This window comes from Cynocephalus volans, chromosome 1, assembly GCF_027409185.1.
Source record: "Cynocephalus volans isolate mCynVol1 chromosome 1, mCynVol1.pri, whole genome shotgun sequence".
Classification (NCBI taxonomy): Eukaryota; Metazoa; Chordata; class Mammalia; order Dermoptera; family Cynocephalidae; genus Cynocephalus; species Cynocephalus volans.
The window spans coordinates 275024694-275042676 of record NC_084460.1 but is presented as its reverse complement, the minus strand read 5'-3'; positions in this window follow the sequence as shown (position 1 = coordinate 275042676).

The window sequence follows — 17983 nt, the reverse complement described above, 5'->3', positions numbered from 1 at the left end:
AATAATTAGGTTCAGGAAAAAAGAAACAGCCGAAGTTTAAATAAGATAGAAATTTAGTTCTCTCTCACATTTGTTAAGTTCAGAAGTTGGACTGGTCTGAGGCTCCACCGTATCAGGGACCCAGCTTCTTTTCCTATGTGGCCTCTTTTCCCAAAGTTAACTCATAGTCCAAGAGGGCTGCTGGGGCTGCAGCCATCAAATCTGTATTTCAATCAACAGGAAAAGAGAAAGAAGGACATGATCCTCCATTTAGAGACCCTTCTTTTAAGGTGCACATCACTTCCATCTCCACCTAGGTGGCCAGAATGGAGCTAATGGCCACACATACCTATAAGAATAGCTGAGAAGTAGTCTTTATTCTAACCACCCATCTCCCCAGCTTAAAATTATGGTTTTTTTCACTAAGGGAAAGAAGGAAAACAGATATTGGATAATAATTAGCAATTAGCATAAGTATCTAGGACAAATGGCTCTAGCAGTACTCTCTCTCCCACTAAAGAAATTAAGTGGCAGTAACAGCATTATCTCAGAGATCACTGTGAATCCAGTCTAATTTATATAACAGAAAATCATTCACAGTTTTTGTTTCCTTAACAACTATTATTGACAAATTGCTTGCAAGATGCAACATATCACAACATATCAAAATGTCAGGGCATCATAAGTACATAGACCCACATAGCTGACAAGTAAACTATCACAGCATAACCTTCAGAAGTCTACTGGTGCTAGTCATCTTTAATAGGAGCAAATGAACAAATCCCAGTCACATGTATATCATGTATAATGTCCTTGGTCTGATATATAATCATGATATAAAATTATAAAGGGTGGCTTAAAGTTACCAAAAATGTAAAACTTGGTTGGCCATTTGAAAATACAGCACAGCCAGAATGTTTCAACAAATAAAATGATTTAAGACATTCTTCTAAGAACTTTATGCTGTTTATATCACATATTCCTCTAGAAAATGAAAACTCAAAAACTATACTCTGTTATTAGTCAGATACAAAAAAAAAAGGAAAGAAAATTGGAAGAAACATCAGTGAGGAAGAAAAAAGGCTAAAGTGTGTAAATGGAATAACTGCTATCATTTTTCTTTGCCATTACCTTGACAATAAAAGGTTCCTATGAAAGCCCCTGATTTATGGTACTTTCAGGCAGTCACTGCTGAACAAAGCCACATTGATTTCCCAGGACCCAAGGTGGTGCAGTCCAAGGCCACTAACAATTGCAACTCACACTTCTATCCATTGATATCTATGAATTGGATCTGACCCAGACCAAATTTATGAATGGGGTTGATGTTGACCTACCTTTCTTATCACCGACAAATAGAAACCTTTACTTTAAAATAAGTAACACACATTGGCGCACCCTGGACTTCTGACCCATTCCTTGCTAGCTCTCTGGCTTTTGGAGACCTTAAGACTCTCTTTGAAGATTATGCACCAATAAAGTATATTAATCTTTGATACAGCCAAATATTTAACTGCTGAGATCAGTACTATTACAGCAAGAAGACTAACTTAAAGGAATTAGGTAAAAAAAAGTTCAGTGGGTTTATCCCTGGGTTTTCCTTAGGTTAGTGTTATTAATAAGGTGAATTAAAAGTTCCTTTATGAAATATTTTCTCCTTTACAAAACACTATAGGGCAAAAATTAGAGAAATAAAGTAGGGACATAGGAAAGAGTAGGCCAAAACTCAGACACATTGATCTATGCCTAAAGATAAAGAATAGAGACAGAAAAAGACCACTGGAAAGGAAGAAAACTAATATTTTAAAATTATAATAAATAGTTGACAAAGAGGAAGAAAAACCTGACATAAAGAGAAGGTAAAGAAAGGGAGTGGAAAAATATTGGAGAAAAAAAGAAGAAAATGAAGTCTTACCCTTCCTGCTAAGGTATATCATTTAAAACCTTTCTGGAGGAGGTGTCACGAGCTGAGTTTTGAACAAGTAGGACAGAGAGAACAGCATACATGAAGCATATAAAAAGATGTGACATAGCAACGCATCTGGGGAACTGAACATAGAAGGTGAGTGGTGCAAACAGGGCTCACATCAACAAGGGCTCTGTGCAGGAAGGCGAAGTTTAGCTTCATCCTGAAAGCTCTGTGGACCTGCTGAAGGAGTTTAAGCAGAGAAGTGACATGATCAGATACACAGTTTAGAAAAATCATTAAACCAAAGAAAAGGATACCTAAGAATGTGGTCAGAGAGAAGACAGAAAGGCAATAGCATAGGTGAGAAGTGACAAGATCTTGAAATTAAAGACACTGGGAAAGAGGAAAAGACAATAGATTCAAGAGGCATTAAAAACAGAAACTGTGGGCTTTGTAGATGGATTGGATGAGACGGTGAGAGAGAGAGCAGGGTAAGATGGCACCGTCCACTTTTGATGAACAACTAGGTACCTGGTTTTTTTCTCTTAAATATGGTTTCCAGGAGAGTGAAGAGGTCTAGGGGAAAGATCAGTTTTCATAATGTTCAATTTGAGCTGCCTGCGGATGATCAGGAACTGTCAGGAGGCAATTGATTGGTGAATCTGAAATTCAGTTTCCTTCATGCTGCAATGGCTCACGGAAAATAATACCTAGAGAAATTCTTTAACTAGAGGATTACACTGATGTGGAAAATTTTTTGAGAATCATCGAAACTACAAGATACAAGTGGGAAAAATATACAAGGCATTATAGATGCCCCAAACTAGAAAAGATATCAGTCGATTTTGAGTTTAGTCTATAGTACTTTCTCATTATGGAATTGGTATTGACCCTCAACTGGTGTGGCTCCAGTAATGCCTCTCTAATAGCCCTTCTATGTGGTCTAGGCATGTCCTATTAGTGCCCTTGTCCTGTTAGGTTTGACCAGCAGTGTGGTGGGAGCTGATTGCTAAGCCTTGAGCTTTGCTTATGGAGTCATGAAAGTCTTTGAATACACTTTCTCCATCAGCTTTCAGACTGGGTGTCTGCCCGGTCATTCTGCTGTTTCCAACCCAAGCCTTCTGGCTCTTGGATTCTTCTATTGAGATTATCATTCTTCTCTAGCAAGGGCTGTATTCCTTTCTCTCTTTATGGGCTGTAGTCTCTTTCACATCTGTCGAAGGAATTCCAAAGCCCTAATGATGGTATGAGTTTTTTCCTTCTAGATTCCCTGTTTGCAATCTTATTAACTCCCCCTGAAATAGCTCATTCAGGAAACTATTGCTGTCTGCTTTCTTCATGCCCAGTATTACATGAATTACACTAAGAACACATTCTCCTAGACAGAATGAGTAGTTGCCTCTTTCCTCTAGACTTTTGTTGACCTAAAGAAGTTAGTGTAGAGCTCGTGGGGAAAATCTCCCAAATACCATCTGTTAGAGTTTCATACATATAGGCCCCTATCTCTGTCCTCTTTTAGGTAATGTAGAAGTGAATCAGCAAAAAAAACAGACAAGGATCATTCTTCCAATTGCTCATTTGCTACACTTATTTAGGGTTGTGTAGACACACTGCAGTGCATGAGGCCAATCATAATTAGGAAGGAAGTTTCCCTCCTCCTGATTGTTTTACCAGTAAGCAGCAGGTATACCACAATGTAAGGAGGTCCTCCAGAATGAGGAAGAACTGGGTTTAGAGCATCTGTTCAGTTTCATGCCAAAAGAAATACAGCTACATTAACAGGAAATATACCCTTTCCTAACTGCCACTCAATTGGAGAATCTATCCATTGTTTGATTGTGACTCCATTACACAACCTTTTAGAATCAGGATGTAGGGTTAATGTGTACTATGTCACATTGCCTGGACTCAGAGCTTGGTTCAGCTACTTATCAGCTGAGTGACATTAAGCTAATTTACTTAACCACACTTGTATTCAGTTTCCTCATCCGTAAAATGGGTATAACAGTAGGACCTAGCTCCTGATAGTGTTATGAGGATTAAATGACATGACATGTCAAGTGCTTAAAACAGTACCTGGCAAACAGTAAGCACTCAATTAATATTAGCTATTTACGAAAAGAAAGACTTTTTCTTGGGTTTTTTTGTTTGTTTGTTTTTTGTATTTTTTGTTTGTTTGGTTGATTGTGTTATTTTGTTTTTTAATGAAGATTGGAAACTGATGCTGCCAGATGGAAACCAGAGAAGAGTAAACAAGGGATCTTCACAGGTGGACACACACCGTGCTTTGCTCCACTGTTCCAGGCAGTGACCCATCAGTATATGTCACTCAGGGAAGAAGAAAGCACAGTGGTATATCCTGGCACCGAGAGCATAGCATCTCCCTGAACGACAAGCCGCTAGGCTGAAACAAAGCCAGGGAAGGAATGCCATCTCTTTGGAGAGAAGAAAAAAAAAAAAAAACAAATCACATCTCGTCTTCCTATTTTGACATCCAAGGGAAAAAGAGACAGCTCTATACAGTAAAGCAGCAAACGTGCTTTGAGATCTTCCAGTGAAAAGCAGTGGAGAAGCATACCCTATTGTTGTGCAAAACCCCTACTTATGTGTATACCAAGAGCTTTGGCCCTCACCCGGATTGTGCTGTAAAGAGGAGAGGATTTTAACTGTTTTTCCCTGATAGGGCATAACATTCTTTCTTCCTGGACTTGGCTGGTGCTGCCACAGCTGTTAAGAACAAACAAAACGCTGCAGAGGAAGTCCCCTGAATAAGAATGTTCCCCTTGTAACCTGAACATGTCCACCCTTCTGAGAATGTTGCGTCAGAATCATTTTTGGATTCCTGAAATTTTATCGACCACAAAGTTAGCAAAATAAAAGTTAACCCACCATTAGTTTATTTCCACCAGATTATAAATAGTGGTTAGAAACAGAAACCAAGAAAAAGAGATAGAGAAAGGAAAAAAGAGGCCACCAACAAAGATTAAGAAAGAGAAAGAGAAGAGGGAAGGAGCACACACCTGCTGGAAATAATGAGAAGAAAAATGTGAACTAATATTTACGTAGGGGTTCACTTTCTCTCTCCCTTCATACGATAGAATTTTTATTTAATGAGTCTCTATCACTTGTCAAGCAAAACAGCTGCACCTTCTAGACCTCTTACTCAGGGAAAGGAGCCCCCACAAAGCTTCCTAAGCCAGCTGTCTCAAATATATTGCACAGGGAAAATAAAAATCCCAAGTAACCACAATCTCTCCAAGAATTGCCTGCGCCATCTAGCGGCAGAATGTAATATAACCTTCAAGAGGTTTCAATGGAATCACTAGAGCTTCTGACTTCTTTGTAGAGTTAGAAAGACTTACATTATCCACCTCGTCACAGGATGTCAGTGCTGGAGAGACCTTAACAAAACTAATGCTCTCTACTCTGTCTGCACAGCAGAACCACATAGAAAACTTTTAAAAAATAGATCAGTGCCTGGGTTTCATGCCAAATAAAAGGAGTCAGAATTTCTAGGAACAGGGCCCAAAGAACTGGAGGTTTTTTTATAAAGTTCTTCAGTCCACTTAAGGTGAATCAAGCCTTAAGAAACACTGGGCTAATTGAATCCTCCTTGTTTTAAAGTGTAGAAAGGAGGAACAATAAAGAAGAGAGAGAGGGAGGGAGGGAGAAAGAGGGAGAGGGAAGGAGATCTCTAGCCCCCCATAAACACATAAACACACACACACCTCAAGCAGGTGGTGAATTCTGTGCTGTGACAAAGGAGAGATATATGACAAAACAGAAATTGAAAGTTGCCTGCTAAACACTTTTCTTCATATAATTTGTTTCCAAAAGTCTAATCCTGATTTGGGAACGGGGATATGAAAGAAGATTCTCCTGAATAGATTAAATATGGAAAACAGAAACATGAAAGGAGAAGGATTTTTCCTGGATTAAATTATATTATCTCAATTTAAGGAAAAGCAGAAAGAAAGTATACAGTCTGCATGTTGCTAGAGAGGTTGTATTTCCTACACAGAAAGAGACTGGTGATGGAGAAGGTACTGATCTTGTTTTTATTTAAAATTTTGGTATTTTGTTTATTGTGGCATTTTTACATTAATTTAGATTTTGGTAATTTTACATTAAAATGTGACTATGTAAGTTTTGTGGTATTTCTTAATCTTAGTGCTAGTCCATGTTGGAAACACATCACAGACAGATGCCAGTGCTCCAAGCATGCCACATCCCTGGACCCAAAGTGCCATGCTAATAGGATAATGGACACCCAATGGTACCCTCAAGGGATAGATGACCTACAAATAAGAGTTTCCTCTGCTTCCAAAGTTTTTGCATTGTATAAGAACTTTGAACTATGGGGTTAAGTGAACTATAAAAAGAATGATGTTAATAGCAAAATTGAGGTTAGGAATAAAAAATTAAGTTGAATTCTGTTTCTTGCCCATTTGAGTTCATGGACTGATACTCACATCCATTTTCCCAATAATTTTCAACCTTACTGCATATTAGAATCACCTGGAGTGCTTTTAATTCATGTCAAAGATAGAACCCCACCCAAAAAGGTTCTAATTTAATTGGTATGTTTTACAAGTTCACCAAGTTATTCTACTGTGCAGCCAGAGCTAATAGCCATTGCTTTATGCTATCAAGCATCAATGTTGCATGCCATATACACTCTGACAGTTGAGTCTACTAGAAACCCAGTAACCATGGCAGCCTCCCCCACTGCCTTCCCAATCTTCCCTTCTTCTGTGGCTTCAAAACAAACCTCAGTGCACACTGCAGTGAAGTATGAAACAAACAGAGCTCACTACAAAAAGTAGAGAGTTTGGGAACATAACTGAAATAACAAATATAGGAGTACCTTCACCTAAAGCCTGTAAAGTGTCAACTCTTTAAAAAGTATGTTTTTATTTATGTGATCATTTTTTTTTTTTCAAAATGCCAAAGCCATTTTATAGTTAGAAATGTTAGGAAGTAAAGTAAACACATTTTAGGGCATAATAGCACAAATCTATTTTAGTTCTTTTTTATGAAATTAATTTACTGTCATAGCTCAAGTATTTTCTCTAGATGTTCTAATGACTGCATGATGGCACAGACTCTGAGCTGCATTTACCTCTTAAACCCTAGAGGTACCTCTTGAATCGGTGTTGATATGGGCCTGGTTTAGACTAGGTTTAACCCTGGTTTGCGAGGTGCTTATAGTCTACTAAACTATTGTAGTTCAGCATTCAGCATCATGCCACCATCCTGAAATAGCATATGAACCAGTTACAACTTTGGGCAGCTTTATTAACCCATCTGTTCATTCATACAAATAAAATCATTCCTCTACAAACTTCAAATGACTATCACACCAAATGACAGCACTGTAAATGAGATGTTCAACTTGAAGGAGTATTTGCTTGTCCCCAGGAAGATGTCACTGCCAGGATAAGTTGAACCAAGAGCAAACTGAAAAAGAACTACTTCCCCTGTTTGCAAAATAAAACCTACAAATGACTTATGAGTAGGCAAGAGAGACAGCCAGTCAAGAAGTAACTGAAAGATGTCAGTAACGGAAGAAATATCCCTTTACCTATCTACCCAGATGCCAAAGAACCCAAAAATCCATCATTGGCACTGGATTCCTTTGGATTAAATGGTGCCATCTCTCTGTAGAAATATGTAAATATAGATACTTAATATATCCATGTGAAAGTTAAAACATTGTCACTAACGATTACATCTAATTGAATTGTTCATATCACTCAGAAGCACTGAGCAACTGACTTGGAGGAAGGTTATACAGAATGGATAGTGAGTGGGACAGAAGGAAAACTTTATTGCCTTATAATCTGATCTAGAATTCACCCAATCTTCTGCTGACTTTACTCAATCCTCCTCTAATGAACCCACCAGTTTGCCCTGCTATTTGAAAACCTGTTTGAAACTCCTATTTGAACACCATCTCAGAGAATCAGGTGATGAAAAATGTCTTGGAAGCCCAACAGAGGAGGAGTCTTTAATCTTGAACCCACAGAAAGAAGTCCAGAGATAGAATTCAGAGGGTCCATGGACTTGAATTTAAAAAAAAAAAAAAAATCTGTTATTTATTTTTACTAACATACAACTGAAATTAATATTTCATTCAAATATAAATGCAGGCACCAAACCACAGTAGTATTAGCAGTACCTGTGACTTCATCACAGATATAATTTACAGATTTTTTTTATTTTTCAATGTAGTTTTTGCAGGTATCTTGAAAAACTGTATGCGTCATTACTGGGAATTTATGATAATTATTAGGCCAGCCACTAGATTCTGTTATGTAATGTGTAAAGAAAGAAGCACACACATTACTATATCACAATGTTTTAAATTATTTTTACAACTGTATTTCCATGTGATGTGTTTTCTTTGAATCCTTTGCATTTTATATTGTGCATGTAAAAACATCATTCTGAGAAGGGGTTGGTAGGCTTCACCAGACTGCCAAAGCTGTTATGATAGAAAAATAATTTTAAAACCTCTGCAGTAGAGAGATTTCTCTTTTCATTCTAGTTATCAGTAATTAGATTTTTGTGTACTCTCACTGCAAAGCATACAATCTTTCTCATGGAACTTGCAGATCCTAAAATTCATATCAGGCAGGTGACCCAAAAATAAAATATCCTTTAGTAGATTCTGTGCCACCAGTGGCCCTCTGGGCTTCATGATGAGGTAAAGAATGCAGATATCCCCTACACTTCATTCCAAATAATACATTAAAAGTTATTTTCTGCAGATGATCAAACTTCCATGACATGAAATGCTTTCACTCGCATTTCTTAAAAAAGAAAAGAAATTATCCAGAACCCATTTACAGTAGCTATCTTATTTCTGACTTCTATAGTGACTTGCTGGAGGACTACAGCAATTAACTTAACCTTTTGGAACTTCTACTTCTCTATATGTAAAAAGCATAAAGCTGTGGGTCATTAAACTCTGCAACTATGTCAAAAGTTTCTCCAGCCATAAAATACTGCTATTGCTTATAACATATTTTGAGATTTCCAAATGATGAATGTTATATAATCATAAACAAGTATCACGCAGAAAAAGAATTCCGGAAGGGTAGTGAAGCCTAACTCTTTTCTATCAGTATATTGGATTGGCCTTAACCTGAATTCATAGCAGTCAGCTTTGCTGGCTCCAGCCCTGTCACCAGGTTCTTGGTTATCCAGCAAATCCCCATAGAATAGTGTTGGTTGCTGCCAGAGGCTCACTGGCACTCTCAAAGCTCTACTGCTATCACCCTCAAATCTCTACCAAAGTCCCTGTTAAATTAAGGAGGAGGGACTAATTGAGTGGAATAACGACTATCCCTCAGGTTATTAGGATTGAGGGAGGGCTGGTCAGTTAACTCAAGTGGTTAGAGCGTGGTGCTGATAGCACCAAGGTCAAGGGTTCAGATCCCCATACGTGTCAGCTGCCAAAAAAAAGGGTGGGGTGGTATCTAGGATAGAGGGAAGACCTGGTTCTTCAACTGACATGGGATAGGATCCCCCACCCCAGCAGAAGATTCCTCTTAGGAGAAAGGCATCCACAACTCCTGGTGTAGACAGATCTGCTTAAGGTGATCCTGCATGGTTTCTTAAGGAGGAAGAGGTGAAGACTTGGTGCCTTAATGGTGGTGCTGAGATGGTGACTTCCCGTTGTCACTCAGAACACCAGGAAGAGCCAAACAAATCCACAGATAGCAAATGCATGTTACTGAACAACCAACACAATTCCTGCAGGAACTCAACACAGGCAGTAAACACACCATCTAAAGAAAAAAAGCAAAAACAAAATACTCTCTTACAACCAATTGAACTCATTCATGTCAATGATTCAAACAATTCCTGCCAATACACAATTCAAACCTTCATTTCAAAAGAATTTGTTTACAAACCTACTAATCACCTCTAGAAATTAGCATCCTGGGAGCATTACAAAGTGTCCCTGTCTGGAGCATCACAGCCCTCAAGGGGATTTTCCAGTTTTGCCCCCAGAGCATTCTGCGTTTTATAGATTAGGAATCCAGGGACCATGGAGTTTTAAGGGACTTCTCTAAGTCAAGAGACTTCTGAGGCAAAAACAGAACTAGACTCCCACGATAGGTCTCTGTGGACAGTATTCTTATCTCTCACACACACAAAGTATAAACTGAGCATTTCAAGAATTATACTAACAGACCAACAAGTTCATTGTATACATGCATATCATGAGGCCCAAATTTTAGATGCCAGTTTGATGATACACTTTCAATTTTCCATGAAATCTTAATTATAGCCATGGCTTTTGTTAATGATAGCCATGACTCACCATTGAAAAAAAGAGTCTCTCTTCCCACTTGTGATACACCCTGTCACCATTAACCAGACCAATAAATGCCCTTCTCTTATCTCCCCACCACCTTTCCCAAGCATTCTGGAGTCCCCTCTCTACAGACGCAATGCACTTAACTCCACAACCGAAACAGGAGCTCAAGTTGCAGTGCATACATTTAGATGTTAACATGAATCATTTTTAAATTTTCAATTCTGCAAACAAAATGCTATTGTGAAGTTGCTTAGGGAATAATTCTTGATTTATTTGTTTAAGTCATACACATGAATGAGGTACAAAATTATTTCATGCAACCAATGCTGAGATTGATCTACTGAGGTCACATAGACTTACATAGAGAAACCTACTGTGGATGTGCAGGAGAGGAAAGAAGGGATTATGCACACTTCGTGGGTCAGGGATAAGTCTATAAGCATACATATTCCCATAATCTTCCAGAATATTACTCCTAACAATAAGGATCTAGCTCTATGAGCTTTTCCTAAATGGTGTTCCACAGTGGCCACAGACAATGCTGATAACAGTTGAATCACTCTCCAACTGCAGTGAGGCTATAAATAAAGTAAATTTTTTTTCCTCTCTCTTTTTGTCTCTTTCTTCCTCCTTTCTGTCTTCCTTTCTTATTTTCTTCTGTCCATTCACCCTTCCTTCCTTCCTTATTTCCTTCTTGGCTTCCTTCCTCTTTATTTTCCTTTTTTCATTCTTCTGACAGCATGAAGCAAAGCAAGTATGAGACCCTGAGTCTGGTATGTGGCTCTGCCTCCACATTTTATGATTTTTGTTTTAAAATAACTTTCCATATTTTTGATTGATCTTTATCTAGTATTTATTTATTTGTTCCTATGACCTCCAAATTGGAATTGTCAGAGTATCAGCAGGTATATGTGCCAGAGAAGGGAGATTTCTCTCCTACTCACACGTAAAACTGGACCAACCCTATTTCTGGGTTGCTCCACTCATGTAAAGTCAATGTGCAATGAGGAGAGTATTCATTCCTGACATGTGTCAGGGAGGGAAACAGTACCAACATGTATTCACCTGTCTTGCACCAAATATAAAGATTTGCTCTGTCCTCTGAAAAGTTCTGTAGCCAGAAATTCAAACCAAAGTCAGCAGCAGTTGAATACCTCCGCCCTCAAGTCAAACTGATCCTAGGTACAAAGCTGTATCATGCAGTTGGGAGATAGAAGAGAGGACCCCTCCCCTTTAAAGCCTGGCTTACATATTCTTCAGTACTAAAAGGTAAATCAAACTCAAGATTTCCTTCTTCAGGGCTGTTTGCACCTATCCAGGTCTTAGAGATGAGCTTTTCCATCATCTATAAATTTGCAGTGCAGGTAGAACAAATAATTTTTCAAATATTAAAATAAGTAATTCACTTACTAAGCTTTCCAGTGAACAAATGTTATTAATTCTTAATAATCTATTGCATCTAATTTCCAAGATTTGTATAAAAGCAAGGATTAGAAGAATATTCACAAAAATTGTGTATCTGCAGTCCACTAAGATTTCTCCCAGATTTGCTAGAAAAATCTCAGTAAACCTACTTAGCAAATTTTTTTCACTTTTTTTTCCTGTAGAATATATAAAAAAAACTAACCTCTTTAACATTTTTCTCGCTAGGAAGTGCAGTTAGAAATCAAAAAGGAGAAGATATGAAGGAGTGGGAAAGGAGAGATAGGCATGATTATAAACATTAGTTTTTAACCCACAATTCCCAAACTAAAATATTACTTTCCCAAGAGAGATCTTTCAGCTATTGTCCAAAAAATGGGTGGAATTTGTACAGTCACTGATAAATCCATTGGTTTATTTCTGCTCATAATGCACCCTTAATCTCTGAAGGCAATGGTACCTGTATACACAAAACAATCACTATCTCAGCAGGTGCAGTAAAAGCAGATAGAAGAAGCAGGCAGCATGTTAATAAGGAGATAGTTGGAAAACCACAATCTGTCAAGCCCTGGAAAAGAAGTGGTCATGAGCAAATTCAGCCTTCAATCAGAGGCAGAGTTTTTAGAGTATGGGTCTGAATGATAATTATGGGCCCAGACATATGTTGTCATGTATCTTCACTTTTCAAGTACAAAGAATATTTTACCTTCAACTAGCATAGGAGATGTTGTAAGAATACTTGGCATTGACAACGGGCTTCTCTCCCCTCTAAACCAGAGGTGTGTTCTTTCCTCCAACAAAAAGGGAAAGTTATACTCATGATCTAACAAAAATTATGATTCAGTTCCAATTTTTCTTTTCTTTTTTCTTTCTTCTCTTTTAACCTTGGAGAAGAGCCAACTTGTGCAGCCAAGTAAAGAATAATGCAAGCAGGCCAAAGAAAAAGTTGTAGAGCAAATCAGATATTTAATAAAGAAAGGAAAAGGCCATTTCGATGCAGATTCAATTAGTTTCAAGTCTAAAGGTTTCCCACAGGTCCCCAGCACAGACCTGTGAGTTGTGCTGAGTGAGGTTCTGATGCCCTTTTTTTAAAGAACTGGGACACATCCCCATGGTCCGTGACACAGGCAGGAAAACTGATTTAGTGGCCTAATTCCATTCTCAAAATTTGAAACTCCAGTATTGCATTGGTGCCTTCTGGGCATTTTCCTGACATTTCACTGATGCTAAACTATTCTCCATTTGGCTTTTTACAAATTGATATGTATGGCTGGGAGCACAAACAGGTGTAAAGGTAAATTTACTATACAAACGCTTGAATGAGAAAAGCCAAACTGTGGGGAAAAGAATTCTAGAAAAGAGAAATCAGATTTAGCTTTTTCTAAAAAGGCATTACAATGTACTAGTGACTTCTAAAATAATCTTTAACATAAGGACATCAAGTCATTAAAAGAATACTGGTGTCAAAGGGTGACTGGGAGGAACATTTGCATCATTTCCAGAAACTTCTTACCCTTCATTCCTTAATATGCACAAGTGATGCTTTTCTGTTATGTAAAGTGTTCTGCAGATGCAGGTTCAGACAACCCCATTGTGTGCTCCACCCCACAAGACAGCTGCCTGAGCCACTCCCATTTATAAATTATGGAGCTGCCACAAAATTCAGATGACTCACATTGAATGTGTTGTATATCAGGGCCCATCTATCATTTGTACCAGCTAGACATGACAGCAAAGAGCAGTTCTTCCTACTGAATATCTATATGGCTGAGGGCAGAGAGCAGGAGAGAGGTGCCAGTAGGCTAGCAGGGAAGAGGTGGCGGGAGTACTACAACTAGGGCCACATGAAAGAAAAACAGTGGCATGTTGATCAGTAGATCTTCCTGAGAAAGTTACATATAGCTTATTTAAGGAAACAAGGGGGTAGAAGGATAAGAATATTCTTGAGTTAGACTTCATTTCCAAAATATATAACCAAGAACAAACAAAGAAGTGCTTCAATGTATATTTTTCTGTGTGTAGTGGGTAGGACTCATTTATAGAGTAAGGATTTAAAGAAAGCAAAAACAGCCATGGGTCCTGTTTTTAGGCTTGGTCCTGGAGAGATGGAAATTTGCATGTAACAGATTATGGAGAAGCACGCTCGGGAAGGAGAGCTGCTTGTGAGGAACACTGCGTGAGCAGAGGAAGAAGCTGACACACAATGCATTTGCAAAAGAGGCCTCAGCCCATCCCATGGGGAGCTCTGGATCTAAGATGTCCCTTCAGGGTGGTCCCAGATTGAAACAATGGAAGCAAGGGTTCTGGGCATTTGTATTCCCACAGTGACCAGTCATTAGATGCTCTTCAAAGGCACTGTTAAGAAAATGAAAAGACAAACCACAGCCTGGGAGAAAACATTTACAAACCACATATCAAATAAAGGACATATTCAGAATATATAAAGAATTCTCAAAGCTATTAAGAAAGCAAACACCATAATAATAAAGTGAAGGGGAGAAACATAGGATTTAAACAAACACTTCACCAAAAAACATATATGGTTGGCAAATAAGCATTAAAAGATGTTTAATAGCACTGTAATAGGGAAATGAAAATTCAAACCACAATGAGATACTACTACAAATCCACCAGGGTGGCTAAAATTAAAAGGATGAACATGCCAAGTGTTGGCAAGTATGTGGAGGAAATAGAACTCTCATACACTGCTGGTGGGAATGTGAAAGTGTACGATTCTGATAATCAGTTTATTGGTTTCTTATAATTAAAGTTAAATTTAACATACTACCCAGACATTCCACTCCTATGTATTTCCCCAAGAGAAATGAAAGCATGCATCCATACAAAAAGTTGTATGTATGTTACTTGTAGCTTTATTTGTAATAGCCAATGACCAAAAAACAACCCGAGTGTTCATCAACAGGTGAATGGATAAACACCTATTAATAAACAAATCCACACAATGGTGTACAATTGAACTATAACAAGGAATGAACTACTGATACCTGCAATATGAATAAATTTCAAAATAATTATGATGAGTGAAAAAGCCTGTGTACATACTATAAAATTTATATAAAATTCTAGAAAATGCAGAAAAATCTATATTGACAGAAAGTGGATCAGTGATTGCCCAAGGCTGTGGGGGATTGTCAGCGAGGGACAGGAAAGAGGGACTGTCAGTGAGGGATGGGAAGGAGGGATTACAAAGTGGCATGAGGAAATTTGGGGGGTAATGAATATGATCATTATCTCAATTGTGTTGATGGCTTCATGGATGTACATCTAAGTTGAAACTTATCAAATGGTATACTTTAGATACTGCTTATTTATGTTAGGTCTCATAAAATCTATTTTTAAAAATAGTTAAATGGCTCTCCATTGTCTTTAGGGAAAGTGCAAGCTCTTCACCATGTCTTATAAGAACTTCCAGGACCAGTGTCTTTCTGCAACCTCTTCTTTCCTTCCAGGTATCCATCCCTTCTCTCTGCGCTCCAGGTGGGCTATCGGCGTTTAGTTGAAAGTGCAGTGACTTTGCCTGATTCTGTCTTCACACAAGTCGATCCTTCTGCCCAGGATGATTGCCCCCTGCTCACCTTTACTTGGCTCATTGCTACACTTTCTTACAAACTCAGTTCAGATACCACCGTCCAGGAAACCTCCGTGACAGTCCCAGTTCCCATCATGTGACCCTCCTGTGAATTCCTGTAGTTTCCTGAGTATCTTTTAACATAACATTTATGTACATTGTAATCATCTGTTCACTTGTTAATCTTCTTACTAGATTGTGAGATATTTTAGTTCAGAAACCACATTTTTTATTTTTGTATTCCCGAACACAATAGGTTTTCCATAAACACTTTCATTTCTTTTTTTAGAAACTTCTGTTTTATTGGGGTTATGTAATTAAAACTGTCAACAAAAACTAAAATCTGGGTATTCAAACAGGGAAAAAAGGTGTCATTAATAAGTTGCTTTAATAATGTAAAATTTTCAAATCCTTGTCTTGCTGATTTGCACCCAGAAAACATTAAATTTTAGCCAGGTAGAGTAGATAAAAATCTAAGATTAGAAATCAAATTGTAAAAATACAGATAATTAATGCCTAAATTATTTTGCAAAATATATTCATGTATGTTGTCACATTTAATCAGAACAAGTCAGGTATCAATCCCATTTTTTGATCTCTTCCTGCTGTGAGCTAATATGAAACATGGTTTTCTGAGTCTAGATTTTTAAATTTATAACAGTCACAACAGCAAGTTTTACCCACTATAAATAATTGTACTCTGTGTGTTGCATGCATACCTACTTAATTTTGAAAAAAGATTTTTAAATGACCAAAGAAACAAATTAATAAAGAAGAGTACTAGTCATGGTACAGATATGGTTGACCAAATTAAACTTTAAATTAGCTCTAAATACTAAGCAGCCTTTTTCAAAAGGAAGGAACTTACCAATTCTACTGATGACAAAGAATTTCTGACTTCTGAAAGGAATTTCCCAAATGAGGTTGACACCAAGTAGTATAAGGGACAACTTCCTCAAGTGTTTTCCAGTAAATACAGTAGTAGATAATTATTATATAATTGAATTTTATCTTTGAAAAGCACTGATATAGTTCCATGTAGATGACTGATTTTTCATAATGCCATGAAAGTATCAAGATGTAAGGTGATTTTACTTAATCAAAAGGTATAATTTTAGAGTTCTTTTAAATAAACTAAAAGTTCCTTTTTCTCACCTAGACTTCTTTTTTTTAATTATTTTTTTAATTGACACATTGTAATCATACATAGTTACAGGGTATAATTTGATGTTTCCATACATAAACACCCATTCGAAACACCTATTTGAAGAATGAGTAAATGGATAGAAGAATGAACAAAAGAACAAATGAATGAATCTGAGAATATGATTTGGAGGCATTTTAGGGTCTCAACTCTTATATATCCAGGCAGGGCCAATCTTGTGTATAAACAAGACACATGGAAGCAGATATCATGTGATTTTTGCAGGCAAATGTAGAAGGTTTGTCTGCCATTGTATACATCTCCATTAGTTTATTTAAAAGCTACTCTGAAAGATTCAGAGTGAGGGAAGTACAAGCTTATAGTAGGGAGAATAAATTAGAAATTTATGATGGAAAGTGGGAGTTCTGAGAGGGTCTATGTAGCCAAGGCAACACTAGGGCCCTGAGGTCCAGCAGCAGGTGGAGAGGGGGCAGGAAATACTGATAGCTGGAGCTGCCTAGGGAGAGGTGGGTGACAATGGGTGGTTAAGCATATTGGCTCTCAAGTCAGAAGGTCTGGGGTCATCACTTGCTCGATTGTGAACTTGGAAAAGTGACTTAACTATGTAAGTCTTGGTTTCCCCACTTTTAAAAATGTAATAATAGTAGTAGTGCTACTCATGAGACTGGTTCATGGATGAAAGGAAATAGTCCAAGCAAAGTGCCTGGCATACAGTAAAGGCCCTGCAAATAGTAGATTTGTTATTAGGAAGGGGCTGTGGACCAGTCTCCCCTTGGCTTTTTTGCATTCTTGCCAGTACCACCAAATGCTCTGGAATGTTTATGAGGCAGCACACAGATTGACAGTGAATCTTCTTGTATCCTCAGCATTACTCTGCCTAGTCCTTGGCTTGATGGTACAGGGCTTTATTAAAGAGCTTAGGCCCCATGATGAAAAGGAGTAAAATGCAATTATTCCACCTGAAGAACACCAAAATTTTAAAATTTACAAAAGAATTGTCCTGACAAGTTGTTCTCTACCCTGCTCAAAACATGTTTAAACTTCTGGCTGAGAAATATTTAGAATGGATCTAAGAAAGAACTCCTAGAAACATAAGTATGTTAAAAAAAAAAAAAACCCTTACTGTCAAAAGAAGCTATGAATGCTGCTTCTCTGAGAGTACGTAGGTGAAATAATCACCTATAAGTACATGTTGGATTAGGTGAGAGTGAACAGACATTTTTCTTTTCTTTTTTAACAGTAGTCTAGGAAATACTTTAGGGGCTATGATGTATCTAATGAAAATTGATCAACATGATAATTCACAGAATTTCAGTCTGTTTCCATTTGGAACCATGATTTTTATATTTAGGATCCTCTCTCTCTCTCTCTCTCTCTTTCCCCCTCTCTCACTAGCATATCTCACTCTAGTCTGCAAGAGAATCATATCAAGATTCAACCTAGTCCAAAAGACTCTAGTCTGCAAGAGATTCATATGAAGATTTTTAAAATGCAGATTCAATCCAAACCTCCGGAATCAGAATCTCTGAAAGTAAAGTCTGAGAATCCGTGTTTTGAACAAACTCCCGAGGCAACACATGTATGAGA